Consider the following 23,734-nt stretch of genomic DNA (forward strand, 5'->3'; position numbering starts at 1 on the left):
ACGTGGTTACAAACATTTTGAGAAGAAACAGATAACTCCCTAACACAGTATTAAAGAAGTAACTCTGGTCCAAAATCCCCCCATAAAGACACTACAACCTACTTACACAATAGGATCAAGGAGTCCAGTCTTATGAAAATGCTTTGCTCTAATGTCAGGGAAACAGACAGGAGTCTGTAATAGAGATCCAGATCCAGGGATGCTCAGGATACTGGCTCAGGGGATGAAGAATGCAGCTTTATAATGTTCCTGTCATGAAACACCGTGGGGGGTGGGCTACAGGCAGCTCCAGGATTCATGAGGGAAAGGTATGAGAGGCAGATCAAATGAAGCATCCCCCAGCAGAGGCACTCCCCCAGCAGCCCAGGTCTAACTGACACTGACAGAACACTCACCACCAGGGTTCCACCGCTCATCATTCCACATGACATCAGACACACTCTCCTTCACAGCTCCCCTCACTCACACCCACACGTGACAGGTAAGGCAGGACACAACAAAGTCCCCAGTGCTTAAAGGGGATGGGTCAATCAAGGGGCGTTTGGGGTGCATGCTAATGGCCATTGGCATTCGTGTGAGAGCACAGCCCAACCCATGAAACATATTAAACTAATCCAAGACCTCTTTTGCTGATTGCATGATATTTTGGTCAGATTATGCCTACTACTTTGAATCCCCAGCTCGAGGTCGCAACTTGTTGAGGATGGTGGTGGTGATGATGATGATGATGATAATGAGACTTTAAAGAATAGTGTGATTGCACAGCTGCATGAACATTGGGATTGGTTTCAGCTGTTTGATGATCATCCAATCAGGCTTTTGCCCGGTTCATGCACTGGAGTCATCAGTGCTGTCAGTTTTGGACAACAGCTTGCTTATAGCAGATTGCGTTGGGACAGCACTGCTGATCCACCTGGACATGAGCACCACCTTTGAAACAAGGGACCAGCATTTTCCCAAGCAGCTTCCCATCAGTGTGGCCAGTTTCTCTTCGAAGGCGTTGATTATGTTCATCCTCATAACATATGGGCTGTTTTTTAGAGACACTAGAGATCCACTGGGAGGGCTACTTCTGTGGAAATTAAAGACACACCCCAAACCTCTGCTATTATTCAGCCCATGGCAGGGAATCCATCTTGTTCATGATGACACACCTAAGACTGACTCACGTGCTCCTTCTAAACAAGAATACAGATGAACATGTATTATTTGGACAGTTTTGTAGATTGCTTGTATAACCAGGAATGTGTTTGTGAATATTGTACGTTGCCTGTTCCCAGGTCTGTCTTTATATAAGACACATCAGAAAGAACAACAGATTACATCACTAGAATATGTTGAATGCCATCCTGTGCATTGCAAGACATATGTGTTGCCAAATGGGACCTTGTCAATAGGGTTTTTTTGGTTTATACTGAATAAGGTTATATCACTTCTTTGTGACTGGGTGCAGACAATCAAAATATAATAATTGACTTTTGACTCAGACACAGTCTAGTAAGGAGTCCCACATGACAACCCACATTCTCCTGTATTGTTGAGCACAGCCATATGTCAGTTTCCTCCCCTCATAAGTGGATCTGGACCCCAGCTGTAGTCCAGTGATGTTGACAGAGTGGAGTGGGTTTCCGCTAGCACCCCCGGAGTGGCACCATGATGTATCACTTCAGCACCGCGAGCCGGGATGGAGTATGACACACAGTACACCCCCATAGAGGGCATGATGTGAAACATAGGCAACTCCTCAGAGAGAATGTAAAGTGTCACCCAAGAGCACCCTCAGGAGCCAACAAAGTGCATTGCCCGGATCACTCCAAACAGAGGATGTCAATTGTTGCCGGGAGCAATTATGAGAGGTCAGGCATTGGGCTAGATGGGATACTAAACCCTTGCTTGCCACAAAACCATGCTAGAAGTAGAGACTAATAGCGCACCTTCAAAACACACATATATAGCTGCTAATGTTATGACATTTGGGGCATGCATTCAGCCATTAAGAGACATTTAGAACGTTAAAATATGGTTCCGTGTCCTAGGGAAACCTGAGAAGAAATGATCTAACCAATAACGAAGTAATGTCTCCCTAACAAGATTTCAGGCTTTAAAGCCTAGCCGGGATCAAAGGCTAAAAGGCAGCTTATTGTGGTTTAATTAAGTAAAGGCTCCCAATTGTTATTAACGAGGTGCTTAGGTTCAACATGTTTAAAAGTCCATTCGTAGGGCTTGTTCCTTTCTTAAATCCACATTTTGTGTATTTGAATTAAAAACCTTTTTTATATACAGCATTTTGTATTTTGAGAAAGACAGATTGATCAGAATAACAGTCAGAATAAATATACATAAAACCATTGTAAATAAACGTCAAGTGGGCAGTAAATCTAAATAACCTGATATTATTGCATTTATATGAAACAAACTATTTAAAAGGGAATGAACTTATAATTACAGGTAATAACCACCACTCTTTTATAGAAGAGAGGCTGATGAGATAGGAGTCGGGGTGACAGGAGATGCCAGGCTGTTTTTCGCAGCCTTCTGTGGACAAAATCCTCCTGTAGTCAAAAGAAACTGTAGAGTCTCATTTTAGAGTTTCATTTAGTGGGACCAACCAGAAATTGAAGACATTCAGGAAAGGAGATAGAGGTGGATTAAAAAGGTGTTGTTCTAGTCAACCACAAAAGCACCGAAAGATAATAATTAAGCAATAAGATTCGAGCCAGTCGGATAATAGGGTGGTAATGGGCCAGGGTGCTCAGGCCTTCATGATGGGCCCCTGGGCTGCTACCACCCGATCCGGAAACCCGGACTGCTGACACCAATGCCATTTTGTTTGAATAAATGCGATGCGTCTGTAGCGTCCCATTCATTCAACCACAACACTTACCTAAGATGGCTGCAGTGAAGATGGAATGTGGGGCACCATGCAGAGCCCATCTTCCATGTCCATGACGGCCAGTGGAATCGCGGATCGCTGCCAGCTCAATCACTGCTGCTGAAGGAATCAGGCAAGTGGGGCAGAAGGTGGGGAGGGAAGGGAACGGTGACCAGAGGGAAGGGGTGAGTGGGGGGAGAAGGCAGGTCAGCAGAGCAGCCTACAGGTTGTTTGGAATGCGGCCCTGGGTTGTATGATTCAGTCTGCAATCCGAGCTACCTGATTGGCTGCCTCCCCCGCCCTGAGTGATAATGGTGTTACTTTGGTCCGTAAAGGAGTAGAGAACTCAAGGTATGCTTTTCAGAGATTCCTAGGTCTCCTGTAAACAAATGCATGATGCCCTTGATGTCTCCACAGTATCTGTTTGAAACAGGATGCAGCTTTCCAGGTGCCGTTGGCAGTGGATATCACTTCTGGTAATGCAGTGTAATGCAGTGTTACTCCTGGGCATACAACATGTAAGGAGGTACGCATGATCTTCTTTCCAGGGAACATAGCAGTACTATCACAGTTCTATTCTGCATGTGCAGACCAGAGTACTAGTCTACTATGTTCTAGGAGAGGACCTGAGTTCCCACTCTTTCCTCCATTCATTGGCTATTAAGCCTCTCAAAGGCTTTTGTGATCCCAGTCTCAAAGGACTACTGAAGCTTTGTCTATTCGGTTGTGGTGTGGGTGGAGGGGGGTGAAAATGATATATCTATCTCCAGCCACAAACACATTAAGTGGCTGTGAGACCTGTACTTTCATCAAATTCACTGGTGGTGACTAGGAACTACAGGTGGGAACATGGCGGATCAGGTCATCATAAAGTATCAATAGATGCTTAAACTCATTGACTAATTGTATTTTCGTCTGTCTTAGAGGACAGTTAAATGTCTTTTTTAAACACCCAATGAAATAAATGACCTTTAATATGTTGTGAATAAGCACATGTTTGTTACACTAGCAGTATCTCAGCCTCTAGCCTTAAATCCTCTGCAAGGCAATGGCTGCGGGGTTGAAGAATATGACCATTATATGCATGGTTATGCCATAAACCCAAACTATGGGCAAGTGTTCTCTCTAATTCCACAAAGCTTCTAAAATCTGATATATACTGATCGAAACTTACTGGAGTGAGAACACACCTTTGCTTAAGACAGTTGTGCGACATGACCTTTTAAATTCAACCTATCTTTCACGGATGCCCTTTACTGGGGAATCATAGTATTTTTAGTAATGTCTGTTGTTTCCCACTGATTTAGCTTATGTCATAGCTTGTGCATATTAACCAGATCAAAACGTTTTACGATAAGCAGGAATAAAAAGGCAGGCTACATTGCACCCCATTTTTGATTAGGGGCAGGATACAGTTTCTTGCTTTAGGTGAAATGGCAAACCCTGAATCCAATTTGTTCAGAGACAGGATATGATTACTCTCTGCAAATTCTTTAAAATAAATAGATTAGCTGAAACATCAAGTTAAAGTATAAAACTGTAATTAGTCAGGCTGTTGTGAGAATCTTTCTGGACCATCAGTAATAAGGTATTAGTGGTCCAAGTATGGGGAACAATCCCCATCTGACCAACCTCTACCATCACAGTGTGGATTTCATATTTGTCAGAAATGATGATACAGATTTTAGTAACAAATTGCAAAGCCTGCCTGGGCAAGGGGAGGCTCTAATGTCCCCAATAAAGCTGTGCATATTTACAACAGATGTGTATTCGCATTAATATTTTTGAGAAGGGGGTCCTTACGAAGAGAAATGACGAACAGTGGTAGAATACAGATGACAGCAGGAACACAATATCTGGGTAACCATTTGGTGAGACATAAACCTGGGACTGGACATGAGAACAGCAATACAATATAATGTCCAGTACAGGCTTAGAGTAATGGCAGCTGGTAATTTACCTATTTACATATGTTGAACCTAGCAGTGATTTCTAGAAAGGAAGAGTCGACTGTGGTCGGATGATAAACCACAGATCCAAGGCACGGCAAAATGTGCAGAGTGTTACTGTTGAAAAGGTTGTTTATAGTGTTGGTCCAATGCCTCGCCCAAATTACTATAATTTTGTAAAGCTTCAAAAGACAATTAATCGTTATTGAATTGAATGAATTGATATACTTATGGCCGGACGGCTTTATGTATACAAATACAAACATAAACATAAAATTAAAATAAAATATATTAAACAACAATATACACCAGTTAGCGATCCATTGGTGACCGCCATTTTAGTGTACAGCTAAAATAATACATACATTTAATCATAGAACATCATTTAACACATTTCTGATGACTTCAACTGACATATCATGACCTCAACCCACGTATTTATCGTTATCAGTAGTCTGCAAGGGTCAATGAGCTTGTAACAAGCAAGTTAATTGTCTCTCACCGGGTTGAAACGAGCATGACAAAGCATTTGTTGATCCGGTCACATCCGGCCCCGGCCCCAATGGAAAGGGGGAAGGGACTACATACAGTCCCTCCTCCCTATTCCTTGGCGGTCTTTATTATTTTCTTCTTTTTTTCCCAAAGGTTTCATGCAACTTTAAAAAGAAAAAATATTAGCACCCCGGTTTAAACTTACAGCAATAAGACCCTCGCTGGGGTGGGGGCATTGCCACAGCTGGGAATGCCCCTAGGCATTACCTGCCACAGTAATGCTCCACCGGCTCAGGGCTTATTGCTTAATTAATTGACAGACCTTTCTATTTCCATCTTCTGTCAAGACATGTAGATTGCATTTCGACCTGTACATAGCTACCCTTTTTAATGACATTACCTCCAATTTCTGCGGATCTACCTACCTTGTTTGACACTGTTGGGCCATTGACGTATCATTTGCCTCAATGTTGCCATGGATTGTATGTGATGATATATATTTAATTGTTGGCCTTTCTCTTTCAACTTCATGAAGTTATGAACCTGAACATAATCCATTCACTACTGTAGAGTTTGTTGCATGACCACTGCAGTTGCTTTTTTATTCATTATTAACGTGAGGACCAGTCATATCACCCATCCTAGATGGTAAATGAATAATCCTCCTCCTATTCAACACCACAGGGAGTGAACAATCTCTTCATGCTGCCACCAAAACCTTAGAAGGAAAATAAAATCAAACACCCCATCAAAGAAGTCATTGATGGCAGCAGGTGTGACGTATTTACCCGAGACATCCCCAGAAGCCTACCGTTTCACATATTAAAGTTCCATGCGTTAAGTAGATTAATCCAGAAAATGCCTTTTTGATTAAGTGGGGTGGGGTTTGGTCCGGTTGGGGTTTAGCCCTGATCTGTCCTGAGTGGATTCCTGCCTCTATCATTCCCACTCAGACTTACTCCTCCTCTGAATGCCTTGTCTGCAGGCTCTCTACTCTCCTAGCCATTCTCTTACAGTAGTCACTATCTCCCGGCCCCCTGGTCAAATCATCTCTTTCTCTTTGAGTGGGCGGACCTCTCCTCCTCCATCCTGGACTCAACCACTCGACTCCTCCATCCTTGGTGACCTCATTATCCAGCTAGACTCTCCTTGTTCCTCCGCTGTACTCTTCCGTGACATCTGCAATTCCCTCTCCCTTTCTATCCTCCCCTCTGGCCGACTCACCCTGCAGGGCACACACTTGATGTCTTGATCTCCTCTGACCTCCCCCTCTCCATCCCTCTGATCACTCCTATCTCCTAGAGCGATCACTCCCTCCTCTCCCTCATCTCTCCCTCTCTTCCCACCAGGCCGAGGCTACCCCAACACTGCCACCTACCTTCTTGGACATCCGGCCCATGAAGCGTGTGTCATTGGAGGCTTTCGTCAACACATTCTCCCCCCCCACCACTGCACCTCTGTCTGACTCACACCCTGACACAGCCCTTTCTCTGCTCTACCCTTTTATTACTGATACTTTTTATGCTCTTGCCCCTGCCATGAGGATCTGTTTAAAGCCCAAGTGCAATTCTTAGTATGCCTCTGACTTAGCTACACTTAAAAGTAAGTTCAGAGGGGAGGGAAAGGCTCCTTACTTAAATGTAAGTGTAGGGTGGCCGAGAGAAAATGGCAGGCTTCTTGTTCATCCTCTGACAAACTGGCCTGTCACTTGCTCCAAAGGCAATACAGACTCTCTGTCCACACCAAGAAGAGAGCCCACATCCAAGACCGTGTCTCTGTGCATCTAACAACTCAGCCGAAATTCTTTAAAATTTGCAAGGAGCTGGCCAACCCAGCTGCAGTCTCTACCCCTCCTGTCACCTCCCAGGCCCATTGCAATGCCCTTGCCTCTCACTTCATCTAAAAAATCCAGGACATCCTGTCCACACTCTCCTTCTCTACCCCCTCTCCCCTATCTTTCTGTGAACTCTGACCCTCCTTCACCTCCAGCCAGCCCATCTTCTTTCTCTTCATTTCCTCTTTTCTCCCCTGACAAGGTTGCTAGACAAGTCCAATCTATGAAAGCCTTTTCAAAACAGGTTCATCCTTGCTCCTCTGAAACCATCAGGGACCATCAGATACCCTCGCTCCAGCCCTTACTGATTTCTGCAACCTCTCCTTTGCCTCAGGAGCCTTTCCCTACCCTCTGAAGCACTCTCTTGTGCATCCTTTGTCAAGAAACCCACAGCTGATGCTTCTTGCCAAGCTAACTATCGCCCAATTTCCATTACTGCTTCTCTGGACAAACTCCTGGAAAAGCTGGCCATCTCGCAGTTTAACCTTCATTATGATTCTGTTGGCTGTCTCCACAACCATCAGTCTGGCTTTAGAGCTGCCAGAAGCACAGAAACTGCTCTCCTGAACATCCGTGAAGATCTGCTCTCCAACCTTGACGCTAACATTCCCTCTCTCCTCATCCTACTCGATCTCTCTTCTGCCTTTGACACGGTCAGCCATACCATCCTGCTCAACCGACTCTATGACAACCTGGGTATCACCAATCTGGCTCTGGCCTGGCTGACCTCTTTCCTCTCTGATAGACCCTCCCAGGTCCAACTTGGGTCCTTGCTTTCTTCTATCTCCCTTTCTACCTGCAGTGTTCCACAGGGGTCTAACCTCTCGCCCTGGCTTTTCAACCAATACCTAGCAACTCTCACACACCACATTTCCATTTTCTGCTCCAATTTCCAGTGCTATGCTGACAACACCCAACTCTTTTTCTGGCTTCCCTCGGTCAACCTCCTCTCCTTCTCCCATCTCTGATTGCCTATATGCCATTCAGGATTGGTGTGCCGCCAACAATCTCTGCCTGAATGCCAGCAAGACGGAGATCCTCGTCGTCTGCACACCTTCACCCTCCTTTACCCTCACTCTCTGGCCGGCCTCCCTTAGCCCACCTCCTACCCCCACCTCTGGGGCTAAGAACATCGGGGACATCTTTGATTCCATGCTTTCCTTCTCTGCCCACATCTCTGATATCTCTAAAAAGTCAAACTTCCTGCTGCACCTCCTCAGAGGTACTCTGCCTTTCCTCTCCTTCCCCCAGAAGCTCACTGTCTTGGGAGCCCTGGCTCTCTCTAGGTTGGACTATTGTAACAGCCTCTTTCTAAATCTTCCTGCCTCTACTCTCCGCCCCTTTCCAACTCATCCAGAACAGGACTGCGAGATTTGTCCTTGGCCTCAAGCCCTGAGATCATATCTCTCCAGCCCGGAAATCTCTCCATTGGCTGCCAGTGAATGCAAGGATTAAATACAAAACCCTTTGCATTGTCCACAATGGAGCCTGGGTCCAGAATACCTTCAGCAGTCCCTCCGTAAATACCTCTCATCTCGAGCTCTTCGACTGCTCTACCTCTAACTCCCCTAGGCTCAGCCCTTTTTCAAAGAAACGAGCTGGGTACTACCTCTGGAACAGCCTCACTGTCACTCTGAAACTTGAGGAGAACCATCTCAAGTTCTGAAAGCACCTCAAGACTTCCTCTTTGATTTTGCCTTCGCCCCTACTCTCCCCTGCTGATCTTCTCTCTCTCGTCACCGTGCACCTGGCCTATCCTCTGACATCTGGCCCCAGGTACCTGCGCACCCCCCCCGCAGTGCTCACCCTCCGGGCAATATCTTGCATTGTGGTCTGTATCTGTAACCATACAGCCCCCCCCTTTTCCTGCACTAATGAGACATGCCCTGTCTGCTGCCCTAAACCCAGCACTTGTCACTTGCTGGCTGCATTACCACTGTTTGTTATTAATTTATTTTTTATTATTTATCTGTCTTTCCTTTGCTCCGCACTTTCCACTTCTCAGCCTTCCATGCACTTGTGCATTCTCAAAGTCACTGGGCCTAGTAAGATCATTGTTTTTGTTCTCCCTTGTTCCCCTCCCTTGCCCCATCACGCTCTGAAACACTTGTGTATGAGCACGATACAAATACAATATCAATATCAATATCAAAGAACTAGTCTGCAATAATACATTTATCTTGAATTCCACAAATCATATTTATGTTATGATCAGATGACTAGTATGTAACCAAAAGAATTTGTGGATTAAGGTCTCCATTTTAATAATGGGTACATTTGGCCACAGTGTCCCACTCCTCTATCATTTCTAGGAGAGTAATATGAGTAGGTCTGGTGAGTCATATACTCCTCTGAGTGTTGTGATCATGTCCCCTGTTTAACCCTGGGAACTGGTGGCATGGTGGTCCTAGTGGCTGGGCACCACCCTGAATTAGTGGCTGAAGGGTCCTCAGTCAGTAGATGGGGGATCCCCAGAGCACCCCCACCAAATTCTCAGGATGAGTTGGGGAATTATCACATGGAACTGTTCTCTAATAACATTTAAGTATATCGATCTTCACTGCAGGTTGAGGGTTCAGATGTTCCTCCTGGCTGGCACTCCCAAGCAAGAAAGCACTTAGGCCTGCATTATAATCGGGCCAGTAATGAGGGACTCAGGAGTGAGCTTTGTCCCTTTCAGAACTTTAGACTGGAGGCCTTAGAAGTGTATAATGCCGGCAATATGTCCATGCAACTTTATGAATCCCTCCTCGCTCCTGGTGAAGATTTATAAGTTCATTTTGCCACAGGGATTTTGTTGACAACACTGCTGGAGAAAGATGGATGTGCTAGTGAAGTTTCTATTCAGTGTAAATCTCCCAATATTGTAAACGAAGAAGTTCACAAATAGGCCCATAGAGCTGAGGCGATTCACAAACTGGAATCGGTGATGATAATGCAGCCGATCGTGAAGGGAAATCCTCTTAGAGCAATTTGGGTGAGCTATGCATGTACGCTAAGATGCTCCCAACGTTCTCACTGCCCTGCAAATTGATGGAAAAACTTTGTCAAATCATCAATGAGGAATGATGATAGGAGCGACACAGTTCTCCCCAAAGAGCTATTATTCGAGTTAGATATTTTGCAATTGGCATTTTCTTGCCGTTTTTACCCCCAGCTCTGTGCTGGGGGTAAACATGCCAGACTTGTCATAGGGCCAGCCCTTAAATGTGGCGGTGACACCATTACCGCTGCATTTAAGGTCTAACACCCAACTCGTGATCAGGCCCATAATCTGCAGCGAGGAACGCTGATGGGAAAACTCACCATATCCGTTTGCGACAACTCAAAGGTAGTAGCATGGAACGACCTAGCAAAGCTAAGGGGGATAATTGGTGCATCAGGCCTGAAAGGGTGAGAGAAGGACAGACAACCCCCCTTTCTCTAGATGCAAGGCATGTTCCAATATGCTAGTATGGTCACGGGCAACACATGGCTCTGGGTAGAGGAATGAGTCAGTTCACCAACAGCGAGGATCAAGGAGGTACTCATAGATCATTTCAGGAGGGGATTATCCCTGGGATTAAATCCCTTGTGCAGGGAGGGAGGGCCTGCCCAAATTCGCCATCATGCTCAATTGCAAAGGCATCAAGAGCTATTGTGATGCCAGAAGGGTTGAACCACTACCTAGTCCAACTCAACGAGGCATTGAAATATTGCCAGAGTCTGAAAAACTGCAGACCCAAGACCCAAGGATGATGAGCCATGCATGTTATGCTATGTTACCAGTATTTATTTAGCACACGTTTGCCCAGAGGCATCATGGCGCTGACAGCAATAAACAACCCTTAAGGAAAGCTCAAAACTGATATTTTCAAAGAGCAACAGAAAGCGAGATGGTCTAAAGTAGCGTGAAGAGCAAAAGGAAGGGCATTCCATGCCCTGGCAGCAGCCACCGAGAAGGCGGGCCCGCCCACACGGGAGAGTCTAAGATGAGGGACAAAAACCACAAGAGCTGACTGAGAGCAGAGGCAGCCAGAAGGAACATATCAGTAACATTTCAATTGAAGGTATTTGGCCCCATAGCCATAAAGTGCACGGGTGACGATACACAGGGACTTAAAAAGAATCTGTTTGCATGATGCATGAATGCATGATGCTGAAAAAAGGATTGGGACCCCATGAAAACCTGAAATACAAATACAAAGAAAAAGGTTTGTCAGAGGATGTGAAATCCCTCCTGAAGAAGCACCAACAAGAGACTTGTAAGAGAGTGAACTTTGATTAATTTTGAAAAGAATGGATTGGATTTCTTGTTGACCAATGACACTATATTTCCTTTGGAGGGAACAGAGGTAGTCCAACTGGACCTTCTTTTGGGAGATTGTTTAGCACTTGATTGATCTCTGTTAACCCATCCTGTAAATGAGACGCCCCAAACAGTAAGGAAATGGATACCCTGCAACTGCTAATTATCTCAGGATTTCTTAGTTGTTATCTTGCCTTGTTTGTTTTAATGTTGAACAAAATCTTTAGACCTGACATGGTGTTTTTTACCCCAATAATAAGATCTCCACCAATGATACCCCGAACTGAGCCTAAGGTTAGTTTCCTTATATTTTGAATGACAATCAACTCAATCCCATCAACACACAACGTTTCCTGCAAGTGTAAAATGCTATGATCCCATTGAAAAATCTTGAAAGATTGTATCTTAATAAAGGGGCCTAGAAACACTTGTGTACAACCGCATTATAAATGACTTATCATATCCTATGTATATTGCTTGGAAGTTTGCTGGTTCAGCTACGGTCCGAACCGGTGGGAGACCAAGAGGCATGAGGCATGACTACGGCCGCTGCAGTCAGCGCGGTTGTAGCTTGTTAGAGTGCCATGACCAATGGTCCGTTGTGTCCACTGGTGTTTCTGAACTGCTGCACAAAAACTGTAGCAGTCAAGCTTCTCTTTTGCCCCAATCATCTTTAAACTAACATGCAACTCTTGTGGGAGGCATTCCTCTCTGATTCACCTTGTCCTTTCAAATAGCAATGGCTCTTCATTTTGTAATTACTTTAAAACAACTAAGCGTGTCCGGCCATTAAATTATCCCAGTCTTAAATGAGATGGCATACTCCCATTTTGTAAAACTGTCATGGAAATATCATCTTTATCTTTCTGTTAATGTATGTGAATCAAGGCAATCTGAACAGCAGAGTGTCTAAATGCTCATGCCTTAAAAACAGCTGGGAGAGAGAACAGCAATAACTAGAAAGGTGTGTCTTCAGTTTTTTTTTAGAGAAGTTGATTAAATCGCTTGAGTTGCAAGTATCTTTCAGAAGATCATTCCAATATTTAGCTTCCAGGACAATGTTTGACCTGCCCGTGGCTTTGGAGCACTTGAAGTGATTGATGGCCAAAATACTTATATTTGTGGATCGTGGAAGCTGAGAAGAGTTGTAGCACCTAGAATGGTCTTTAAAATAATAAGGGGTGAGAGGCCAAAAATTGCCTTGTGCGCCAGTGCAAACCATTTGAGCTAAACCGGTTCCTTCACAGAAGCCTGTGTAGTTTCCTCAAAACTGGTATGATATGGGTCCTGTGTGGATTGTTACTGGGGATGTTGGACCCTGTGTTTTGCAAAACCAGAAGCCAGAGAAAGGTGGAATCCCTATCGCTTGCATACACAACATTGCAAAAGTCCAATTTGGAGCCAAAAGCTTCTCTATCTATAAGAGTACATTGAGTATCCAAAGGCTCAGGTCTGATCTGTCTAAGTAGAATCAGGTAGAAACCAGATGATCTTAGAACTTGATTCATTTGAGGATTCCTGGATAAAGTTGAATCAAAAACAACACATAAGTGTTTTACTTTGAATTGAAACTTAATAGTGTGTCCTGCGAGCGTGAACTCAGGGTAGATGTCCATAGCTGACTGAATCTGGTGAGGCAGTCACCAGCAAGATTGCAGTGTTCTCCCGATTCAACCTAACCAGTTGATAAATCTGCTGCTTTAAAGGCTTTTAAAGATGGACTGAATATGCGTGTCATTGGCCGTTCCATGTCATTTCATCGTGGGATGTTTTTCGCAGGGATTTTTTAACAAAAAAATCATTGAATGTTTTTTATTTTTATTTTTGTTGGGTCCTCCCACTAACTCCCCATCCTGTTTGATTTTTTTATATATTCCCGAACACCCACACCCCAAATATATATTTTTTCTAACCCCCATAAAAATTCCAATACTTTTTTTATTAGAAAATCCCCAGTAAAAAAAACAGTAAAAAAACATTCTATGATGAAATGACATCATACCCATTGGCCTTGTAGTCACTGTCTATGCAAAATTCAATTTGGGTATCACCAGCGTTTTTTATTTAGCTTTATACAAAGATGTGTGTTCAATATTATACACAAATTATCCATTACTAAAGAAAAGTTAATTCCACCAAGTCAATGGTGCTAGAGGTCAGGACCCCACTTTATGGTATTGTACTAAGAATAACTAAGAATCAAAGATAATTTATTTGCAGGGAGTTGTATCATCGTCATTAAATATTCTCATAATTTGTAAAACAGTATAGTCACAAATATTGTGAACTTCGATTTGACCCTGCTGGGATACATACTTGATTTAAAGTAATTCTGCCATAGTAGTCAACCAGTATTTTTTGTTGGTTTCTTATTTTTTGGAACCCATAGAAAACTTCTTAGACTTTAAGAGGACCCCTTCTACACTGAACCTGGCCAAAAGACCCTTGCAGAACATTCAAATAATACATTTCAAACAGTTTCAAATGAGTTGTATTTATCTATTTTCTTTAATGTAATAAAAACACATCATTCTGTTATTCTCCAAGAATTTACATAAAATGGTTTTCAAGTTTCAAACTCAAAAATCAGAGTTTTTCTTAATACTCAAAATAATTTCCATTAACTAACAAATTCACTAATATTCACCTTGTCATCTCAATTTAAAACCCTAAAAGGAATCTGATATCAACCCAATATTTTGCTCTTTTCTGTAATAATTCGCAATAACTATTATGATTAATAAGAAGATAATACAATTTCTCAGATTTTCCAAACAATTTCTTTCATTTTGGCAATCCCCCAGACTTGATTTAAATGATCTCCGCAGGAATATCTCTCCACATTTCAGGTAATATCCCCTTCTTTAGGAGAGTCTGTGTTGTCTTCCTATTGGGCAATACAGTAAAGAAATGACTAATCTATCTCATACTATGAGTCCTTAAAGTTAGATCTTAAGAATGTATTACTAACCTGTTTCACCCAGGACCCTTTCTCATGAAATGCTTCTTCTTCTTAACACACTGTAGTGTATTCCTACAAAAGGAATAGAGCTTTAGAAACTCTAAACTGTATTCTTCTAACTGTATTATGTGAAAGAGATAGAATTCCCACTTACTTCAATGTGGTGTAAATATTATCTTCTCTCTTCAAACATCAAATGTTCATTACTCATGCAGATTTCTCTTTCTCACATCCACTGGATGGTAAAAATATAAACACAGCCATAACACCACCTACTCCTAAAAACACCTTCCCTACTTTTCTAAAACCGGGATTTGGTTAGCCTTTTTCTTACCTAGACCATCGCTGTTAGCATCTTCACGGCACCAAACATTACCTGTGTTTTAGCATGTCCTTTATAACTCCCAAAATGGGCATGGACCACTTCCCGTAATGTACTGACGCCATCCGCTTGACGTCATATATCTCAAGTGTTGCTAGTTCATAAATACAAAGTGGTTTTCTAATACGGAAATCCTGTATGTATTCTGATACATATTTGAGCTCCTCAAGCTCCTCCAATGTATTTATACTCCCTCTACTGATGTCCTAATTAAATCATTCTGTATATGACATCTATTTGATACAATAATGAGCATGTTAATAACATGCTATAAATCACCACTTCTATATCTGTATTCAGGACCTCAACCACTGATTACTTAACCTATAGGAATTGTCCTACTAGCTAGTCTACTCTCATAATATTCTTCACAAACTTTGTCACTGTGTCCATATAAAATATCAACCCCAACACTTCTTAATTGCATAAATGTCTATAGGCATGGTGTTAAATCCTACTTCAAATTGAGTCCCTTAGGCTCTAATGCATCCAATGCTTTAATCCAGAAAATGTCTCTCTGCCATAACAAGGCATCTAGATCACCTCCTCCTACTGGTTGTGTAACATGTTCTAACACTATAAATCTAAATTCTGCTATGGTGTGTTTAGCCAACAGAAAATGTTTCGGCACTGGAGATTTATCATTTGATGTTCTGATGTTAGATTTATGTTCAGTCCTCTGCACTTTTACATTACTCCTCGCCATTCCCACGTAAAACATGCTGCAAGGACAACAGGTTCCATAGATAACATCACTTGTGTCGCATGTACTGGTATGGTGTAAATCAATCTGTTTACCTAAATATTGATGATTCAGTTTGTGCCATCTTACAATATCATCGCAATGCTGGCAATGCCTGCAGGGTAATGTTCCCCTCCAGTTCTTCCCCTCACAGTTAATTCTTTCATGTCTGCCTTCACTAGAAGGTTCCTCAGTGAGCTACTTTTCCTGTTTGCAAATACAAGTGGATTCGGGAAAAGTCTGTCCAATGTGGGATCAAGTTTCAAACCGGATTTATTTTGTTAATGATCCATTTAATATCCTTACTTTTCAATGAAAAAGTTGTTACATTGACTAAACTAGGTTCCTGTTTGTTCTATCTTTGCATTAGGAAAGTGTTTCTCTCTGGTTGTCTATTTTTCTGCAAGGAGTTTGTTAAGAAATTCTCTGACTAAAAATTTAAATAACTTATGTTTTTCCCCAAAAGATCTTTGATCTTATCTTTGAAATAGATGTGTACCACTTACACAGGGTTGTTTATTTTTTTTTGGAAGCCTGTTTTGACAGTGAAATGTAGTCTTCTCTCTTCTCAGTTACAGTTTACATGTTCAAAATCTTTGTTTTCACATATTGATTCTTGTTCTTCCACTATGAGGAAAAAGGTGTTTGGGTTATATTTGCACAGAATAATTATGCACTGTGTTATCAAATTCAGTAATGTTTGCATCTCTTATGGTACCCCAGAGCACCCTGAAGTCCTGTGACTCCTTTGAGGGGCCCTTCGTTTATGTCTCTTGTTCTTGTTGTCAGCTCCTTCTCTTTTTAGAAAGGGCCTTTGGTGTGCTGGAAACTACACTCAGGGTCTTCAAGTCATTGCCTTTAACATTAACTTTAGATTGTGCATGCATGTGTAGGCTTTTTATGACATTGCACTGATTCCTCAGTTAAAGAAGCCTCCTGCATCTTTGGCCAACACATTTTCGTAGGTGTCTTCATGCCACAATGCTATCTGCAAACTAGCACAGTATTACCCAAATTCAGGCAGGATATCACCACTGCCTGGACCACAATATACAAGTCCATTTATGAAATTAGATGGCAGATTTTCAAGAACAAAAATATTTGGAAATTAGATGACTTCGCATTGGCCTGGATATTACATTTAATGTCAAGCCAAAGACTGGGATAAAGCTTAGGGCCATTTTCGATTCAGCCAAGCCTGTACCAGTCCCATTGCAGGCAAGCTCCTTGAGCCACATTGGAGCACATTATTTACAAAAGTAGCCCACGACCAGCGGCAGTTCCATCTTGGCTTCGCCCTCAGCAGAAGATGGTCTGTGTCTAATAGGGTATCCCAAACAAGGGATGGACAGTATCACTTGGGAGAGTCCCATAACATATTGAGCGAGATACCTGAAGAACTCCAAGCAGGGCATAAGGTGTTTCTCCTGGAGCTCTTAGAGCAGATATAGGGAATATCACCTGGATTTGGAACACTTTGTTTAGGAGAGGAGGTGTTTTCCGTGGGGCACTTAGAGAAAAGGGTCAGTGTGTCACCCAGAGCACCTGCAACAGGTCACCGGGTCTGCAATACTACATTTTCTTGAATTCTGTAATTCATGTTTATGCTGTCATGATCAGATGCCAAGTGTGTAACCAGAGGCCACTGTGGGTAAAAGTTGCCCAGTTTAATAATGGGTACATTAGACCACAGTGTCCCACTCCTCTATCATTAGTCAGGGTGAGGTGTGTCACCTTGATCACCAGCAACAGGTATTCTCATAGCGCACTCTAAGAAGAGAATGAGCCTCATTATGAGGTAGGAGGTAGGAGGTAGCCACGTATTCCGGGTCCGTGTTCCTGGAATAGGGACTTATAAGGTCATTCCGACCTTGGAGAACCCGGTAAGTCCCCATTCCGGGAACCATTCACCATTCCCATTCAAGCCCCCATCGGGCTCAAAGGAAATGGGGATAGAGCTAATAACGGGCCCGCTATTAGCAGGCCCATTATTAGCTCTGAAGTCCCTTAACGGGTCCCTTGCATAATGCCTGGTAAAACCAGGCGTTGAGGAAGGGACCCGCTAAGGGACCTCGGAATAGGGTGGTAAGGGATTACCGGCACCGGTGCCCTTACCGGTGCCGGTAATCCCTTACCACCTACCGCGTAATGAGGCCCAATGTCAATACTTGTGTCCTTAGGCATTGTATTGCATTGTATCACCTCATATTGTGTTGTGTTGCATTGCATTCTAGGGCAGTGTCTCATGGTGTACTCCACGTGTCACATGGAGAACCTCCAACAGGTGAGAAGGTGCTTGATATTATGCAGCTAAACAGAGGTTGATGTGTTCTCACGGAGTAGTCCAAGAAGAGGTGAAGTGTGCCAACCAGAGCAGCTCCGACAGGTGATGGGGTCTGTCACCTGGAGCATGCAATGTCCTCACCAAAGGGTCTAAGCAGTGATGGAGTGTGTCATCACAGGCTCTGCAAGCGGGAACAGAGTGAATCAGGCATGCTATGGTGTGTATCACATTAGCCTATTAATAAGGAAGGAATCCCGGTAGTCACTGGTCCACTATACAGTGGAACTAGTGTCTACTCTGTCTATGCCCAGGAGGGTAAACACAGCACATTATATATGAGACAGAGCTCAAGAACAGGTTGCACACCTGGATCAATTCTTAAAAAACTGTATATAAACTTTAATTTAATACACATTCAGAGTTAATAAAACACATAGTTAATAACAATCATCACAAAAATATTAAGTACATTACAAAAAAGATCATCCAAGATCATTACATAAAAAGCATAGGATTTCGTCAATAACAATCAAATAGTCGATAAACACAAAGTGAACAATACATTCAGCATATATCTGGAATTGTATCAGTTTCTGATCACTACTAGATAACATAGGTTGTTGATTCCCTGTATGAGTCTGGGAAATTGTCTCGACATGTTTCTGTTCTTAAGGGGTTAGTCAAAGAACATTCATCAGGAGGGTTGTCATAGCCTTCTTCTCATGAAGCAATTTGTTTTTTCCATTGGGATTTTTGCGATTATGACAACCCTCCTGATGAATGTACTTTGAATAACCCCTTAAGAACAGAAACATGTTGAGACAATTTTCTGGACTCATACAGGGAAGATATGATATGATATGATATGGCATTTGTAACGCGCCTATACACAAGTGTTTCAAGGCGCGACGAGGCAGGGAGGGGGGAACAAGGGGAAGACAGACAACGATCCTACTAGGCCAGGTGTCATTCAGATCGCGCAAGTGCAGGGGTAGGGGGAAGGGAAAAGTGCAAGGGGAAGGGGGAGGGGGGGAGTGCAGTACAAATAAGTCGAATAGAAATAAAATAATAAATAAATAGGGCCAGCTGGTGGCAAGTGCAAGGTAAGTGCAGACAAGTGCTGGGGGGGGAGGCTGTAGTGATACAGAGACAGTCCCGCAGTGCAGGGGTTGCCAGGAAGGCAATTCAAGTGAAGAGTGACTGGGCCCAGGACCGAGGTCGGTGAGAGTGGCCCAGTTGCAGAATCAGTGCAGTTTTGGTGAAGAATTTAGCAGGGGAGAGGGAGAGAGAAAGCAGAAGTGAAGAGGAAGGTTTTGAGGTGCTTCCGGAACCGGAGATGGTTCTCCTCCAGTTTCAGGGAGGCAGGAAGGCTGTTTCAGAGGGAGGCCCCTGCCGCAGAGAGAGATCTACCCCCAGCTCGTTTCTTCGAGAAGCGGCTGACCCTGAGGGAGTTGGAGACGGATGAGCGTAGGGCTCGGGAAGGAAGATATTTAGGAAGAGAGAGTTGAAGGTATTTAGGCCCCAGGCCCCAGAAGTCCTTGTGGACAATGCAGAGGGTTTTGAACTTAATCCTCGCAGCCACTGGGAGCCAGTGTAGAGATTTCAGTCCTGGAGAGATACGGTCCCTGGGCTTGAGGCCAAGGACAAGTCTCGCAGTTCTGTTCTGGATGAGTTGCAGAGGGCGGAGAGTGGAGGCAGGCAGATTAAGATAGAGGCTGTTACAGTAGTCCAGCTTTGAGAGAACCAGGGCTCAGGAGACAGTGAGCTTCTGGGGGAAGGAGAGGAAGGGAAGAATACCTCTGAGGAGGTGCAGCTGGTAATGTGACTTCTTAGAGACGTCAGATATATGAGGAGAGAAGGAGAGTGTGGAGTCGAATATGACCCCGAGGTTTTTTGCCTTGCAGGTAGGAGCAGGAAGAGGGCCAAGAGAGGCCAGCCAGAGAGCTGCAGGGAAGGAGGGAGTGGGTGTGCCGATGAGTAGGATCTCAGTCTTACTAGCATTAAGGCAGAGATCATTGGCAGCACACCATTCCTGGATAGCAGACAGACAGTCAGAGATGAGGGAGGGAGAGGAGGAGGCCGAGGGTAGCCTGAAAATGAGCTGGGTATCGTCCGCATAGCACTGAAAGTTGGGGCAGAGGGCGGCGATGCGGTGGGCAAGGAGTGCCAGATACTGGTTGAACAGCCAGGGAGAGAGATTAGATCCCTGGGGAACGCCACAGGTGGAGAAAAAGATGTCAGAGAGGAAGGACCCAAGTTGGACCTGGGAGGGTCGATTGGAAAGGAAAGAGGTCAGCCACGCCAGAGCCTGACCAGTGATACCCAGGTTATCACGGAGACGGTTGAGTAGGATGGCATGGTTGACAGTGTCAAAGGCAGAAGAGAGATCGAGCAGAATGAGAACACACGGAGTGTTGGAGTCGAGGTTCAAGAGCAGGTCCTCACGGATGTTCAGGAGAGCAACAACTTATGTTATCTAGTAGTGATCAGAAACTGATACAATTCCAGATATATGCTGAATGTATTGTTCACTTTGTGTTTATAGACTATTTGATTGTTATTGACAAAATCCTATGTTTTTTATGTAATGATCTTGGATGATCTTTTTTGTAATGTACTTAATAGTTTTGTGATGATTGTTATTAACTATGTGTTTTATTAACTCTGAATGTGTATTAAATTAAAGCTTATATACAGTTTTTTAAGAATTGATCCAGGTATGCAACCTGTTCTTGAGCTGTGTATCACATTAGAGCAGGGGATGGGGTGTGTCGCTTGCACAAAGCAAATAGGGGTTACTAACCAATAAAGGAACCCACCTGTCTAGGCCAGGTATTGGGGTTAGAGGCCTATCCCAGCTTCAGATTCAAAGGGTTCACGGCATGATGAACACCAAGGTATGCACGCATAACCCTCTCCCGTTGACTAGTAGTACATTGAGGGTTCAATCGGGATGAGAGTGGCCATTGAGGTAGATAGAAGGCAGACATAGCACTTGGTTGTTCAACGTTCCAACAAGCATGCCATCCATAGTACAGCAAAACAGCATCCAAGTGTAACGGCTTGTGCAAGTGAACCTCAGTCACCCATGCAAGGTGTTCACCTAGCTAGATAGCTATCCCCCGATAGCCAGTGTGCCATGTGATGGAGCCGGAGCAAATCTGTGATTCTTTTGTAGTTGCTTGTTTCCCAGATGTTTGTGTTTTTTGAAACGTCAACCCAACTCTTCGTAGGCCATTGAGCCAGGTGTGACTTAATGCTTAGTTCAGATGAATGCATGTTTCTTTACATTGAATAACGGTTTGTAAACACGGTTCATATTGCCCAAGTCTTCGTGATCTGTGTAATTAGACTTTGTTGGCACAAAATGGCCACTGCACCTGTAGAATGTTCCTCCCTCATCCCATAGGATCACATTGGCCAACACTGTGTATATGGCCACATACAGGATTGCCCAACTCCACACCTCGAGGGCTGGAATCCTGACGGGTTTTCCGGATATCCCTCATTAAGATTCATGAGATAAATGTGCATACAATGATTCTGGATGTATGCACATTTTTCTGGTGAATATTAATGAGGGATATCCTTAACATCTGTCAGGATTCCAGCCCTCAAGGTCTGGAGTTACAACCCTAAAGCAATGGAAGTGTAATATGCGGCAGGTCACGTGGCGAAGACTGACACTGTGTCTGTCTTCACAACATCCTGCAGACTTTACACACATGTTCACCACTATCTTTTGCAAAAAACAGAGGGAAAGGTAATGCACTGAGCGGATGATGGAGTGAGGGAAAGGTGATGCAATTTCCTCCTTGGTATTTGCGCTACTCCTCGTAGGCCAAAATGTGAAGTCACTTGTTTATGGAAGTAAATTGGTTGCTGGCTAGTGTTTGTTAAGTGCCCTTTGGAGAGGTGTCTTCTAAAGACGCCTTTTCTCGGCAATGCTGTGTCTATTTCGCTAGTCTGCTGCTGATTGATTTAGGTCCAGTATTAGTAGCGTGATAGCAAAGCAGGTTGCGTGCATGCACCAGAGATCTGTGTGACACTTGCAGGTGCATGTTCGAGTCCTCCCTCTGGACTGACAAGGCAGGTCGCCATTGTGTAGCAGTCACGCTCTGAACTTCTGCATTGGGTGCCCCTAATGTCTACTGTATTAGCACTTAGAAGGCGAAAGAATCCTTCAGTAAGCAGTACACGAAATGGGCTATAATTACACGAAGTGCCATTTTGCTAGTGCGCACGCGCTAGTCGCACATGCGTGTGTTTAGCGCATGTTTCTTCAGATACTTAGCTTGTATCGATTTAAGATAACGGTAAGCAAATTATCGTGCGATCTATCCATATGCCTGGACACACTGTACCCTGAAAGAGCGTTAATATAACCTGTTTTTATGTGTAACGGCCCCCAACAACCTATAATCACAAGTATTAACACGTATGTTGCATGGCACAGGCCAAAAGTTGCAATAAAACATGCATGCCTTAGCGATGTATTAAAGTATGCCAAGGCACAGTTGAATGGCACTGCAAGTAATACGCAGGTTCCTCTTGTGTGTGATAAAAGGTTTATAATAAACAGTTCAAGCCTGCGTACCTAAAGTACATTGAAATGTGCTGATATGGTGTGAGTGCGGGGGATGGGGGGTGCGGTGGTCTTTCCTTTGTTAAAAGGGAGGCAGTACATGGCAGTATAACGCCGTATGCCTCTTGGGGATGCAGTATTCGTGTAAAGAGCGTCGGTCCGTGCAGGGTAAGATTCCTGCCTTTCCTGGCTGTATTCACAGTTCTGCGCCAGCGCTGAATTATGTGCAAACACACATATACAAATAAAAAATAAATTAAAAAAAACAGAATGCAATAGGCGCCCGGCTGGTCCGGCCCCGAGCACACAGGCATCCTCTTTGTTCCTTACCTGTTTCCTGCACATCCCTAGAACGGCGGTGCGAGAACATGCGTGCACATTTCTGTTCTGTGACAACAACACTCACATGTATAGCGGCCTGTCCTGGACTGGCTCTTCTGCGTCGCCGTGGGAAGATGGATGCCTTTTGCCGGATTCCGGCTGTCCTTCAGCACCGCGCAGCCCCGGCTCGTAGTGTTTCTGCAGTCTGCGCAGCAGCATCAGCAGCGGCTCTGATGCACGGGCAGGACAAGCACACAGAGCCCCGCAGGCCCCTCCCCCGCCGCCTCAGACCGGCAGGGCAGCCTGCACGGAATGGAATGTGCCGGAGGACCGAGCGCGTCGCGCACAGCCCAGCACTCTCCAGGAACACCTGATCCCTTATGCTGCATCGCTTTAGGGTTGCCGTCGCTCTTTAGGTCTGGCTAGAGGGGTTAAATGCACCTGTTTTCTGACCGCTAAACTGGTCACAGAAAGGCCAGGGCCGGGTTTTCGTGCTTTCTCTCCCCCCGGACTGGGCTAAATGAAATCCAGGTTCCAGGTAGTGGATGACTCTTATTTGAAATGCTTGTAGGTGACAGCGATGTAATCTCGGCAAATCGCACCGGGTAATACGGTTGAGATTGTATTTGTATACAGGTGCATTTATACATCTTGCAAATAAATCCCGGAAATAAAGTCTAATCTGTTGCTATTTATTGCATTTCATTTCGTTTATTTATGCATGCATGGACACGAATAAAAGACAGTGCTATTTGGAGTTCACACGCGACAATAAAACACAATGTTGACTGTGTCGTGTTAATTGGCGTCCTAGGCACTCGTTATCGTCACGTGCATTCGGCATCCCGGCTCCGTCCGTCCTTTCACACAGGCTATTTGCCCGTCTGCCGTAGGTACTGATGCCCAGCTTAAAGATGCTGACATTTTCCCAGCGCTTCACCCACAGCAATGTGTGCATCAGTAACACACGCCCCCCCTTTGCCCAGCTCTCCCCACTCGGGAGGTCCTTGCAGAATTCCCTCC

General features: G+C 44.2%; 1 protein-coding gene across 2 annotated transcripts in view; it reads right to left on the minus strand.

Moving 5' to 3' along the window:
- The window catches only part of LOC138582809 (serine/threonine-protein kinase SBK1-like), a 155,125-nt gene extending 132,029 nt beyond the window's left edge, over window positions 1-23,096 (minus strand). Inside the window, exon 1 of one of the 2 annotated variants that reach the window (XM_069654465.1) lies at window positions 107-375. The gene's annotated coding sequence lies outside the window, so the exon portion shown is untranslated. Of the gene's footprint in view, window positions 1-106; window positions 376-22,796 lie in introns of those variants that run through there. The other variant, XM_069654464.1, reaches the window with a different exon arrangement.
- Window positions 23,097-23,734: the final 638 nt, after the last annotated feature.

This window comes from Ambystoma mexicanum, chromosome 3q, assembly GCF_040938575.1.
Source record: "Ambystoma mexicanum isolate Mex_15411 chromosome 3q, UKY_AmexF1_1, whole genome shotgun sequence".
Lineage (NCBI taxonomy): Eukaryota > Metazoa > Chordata > Amphibia > Caudata > Ambystomatidae > Ambystoma > Ambystoma mexicanum.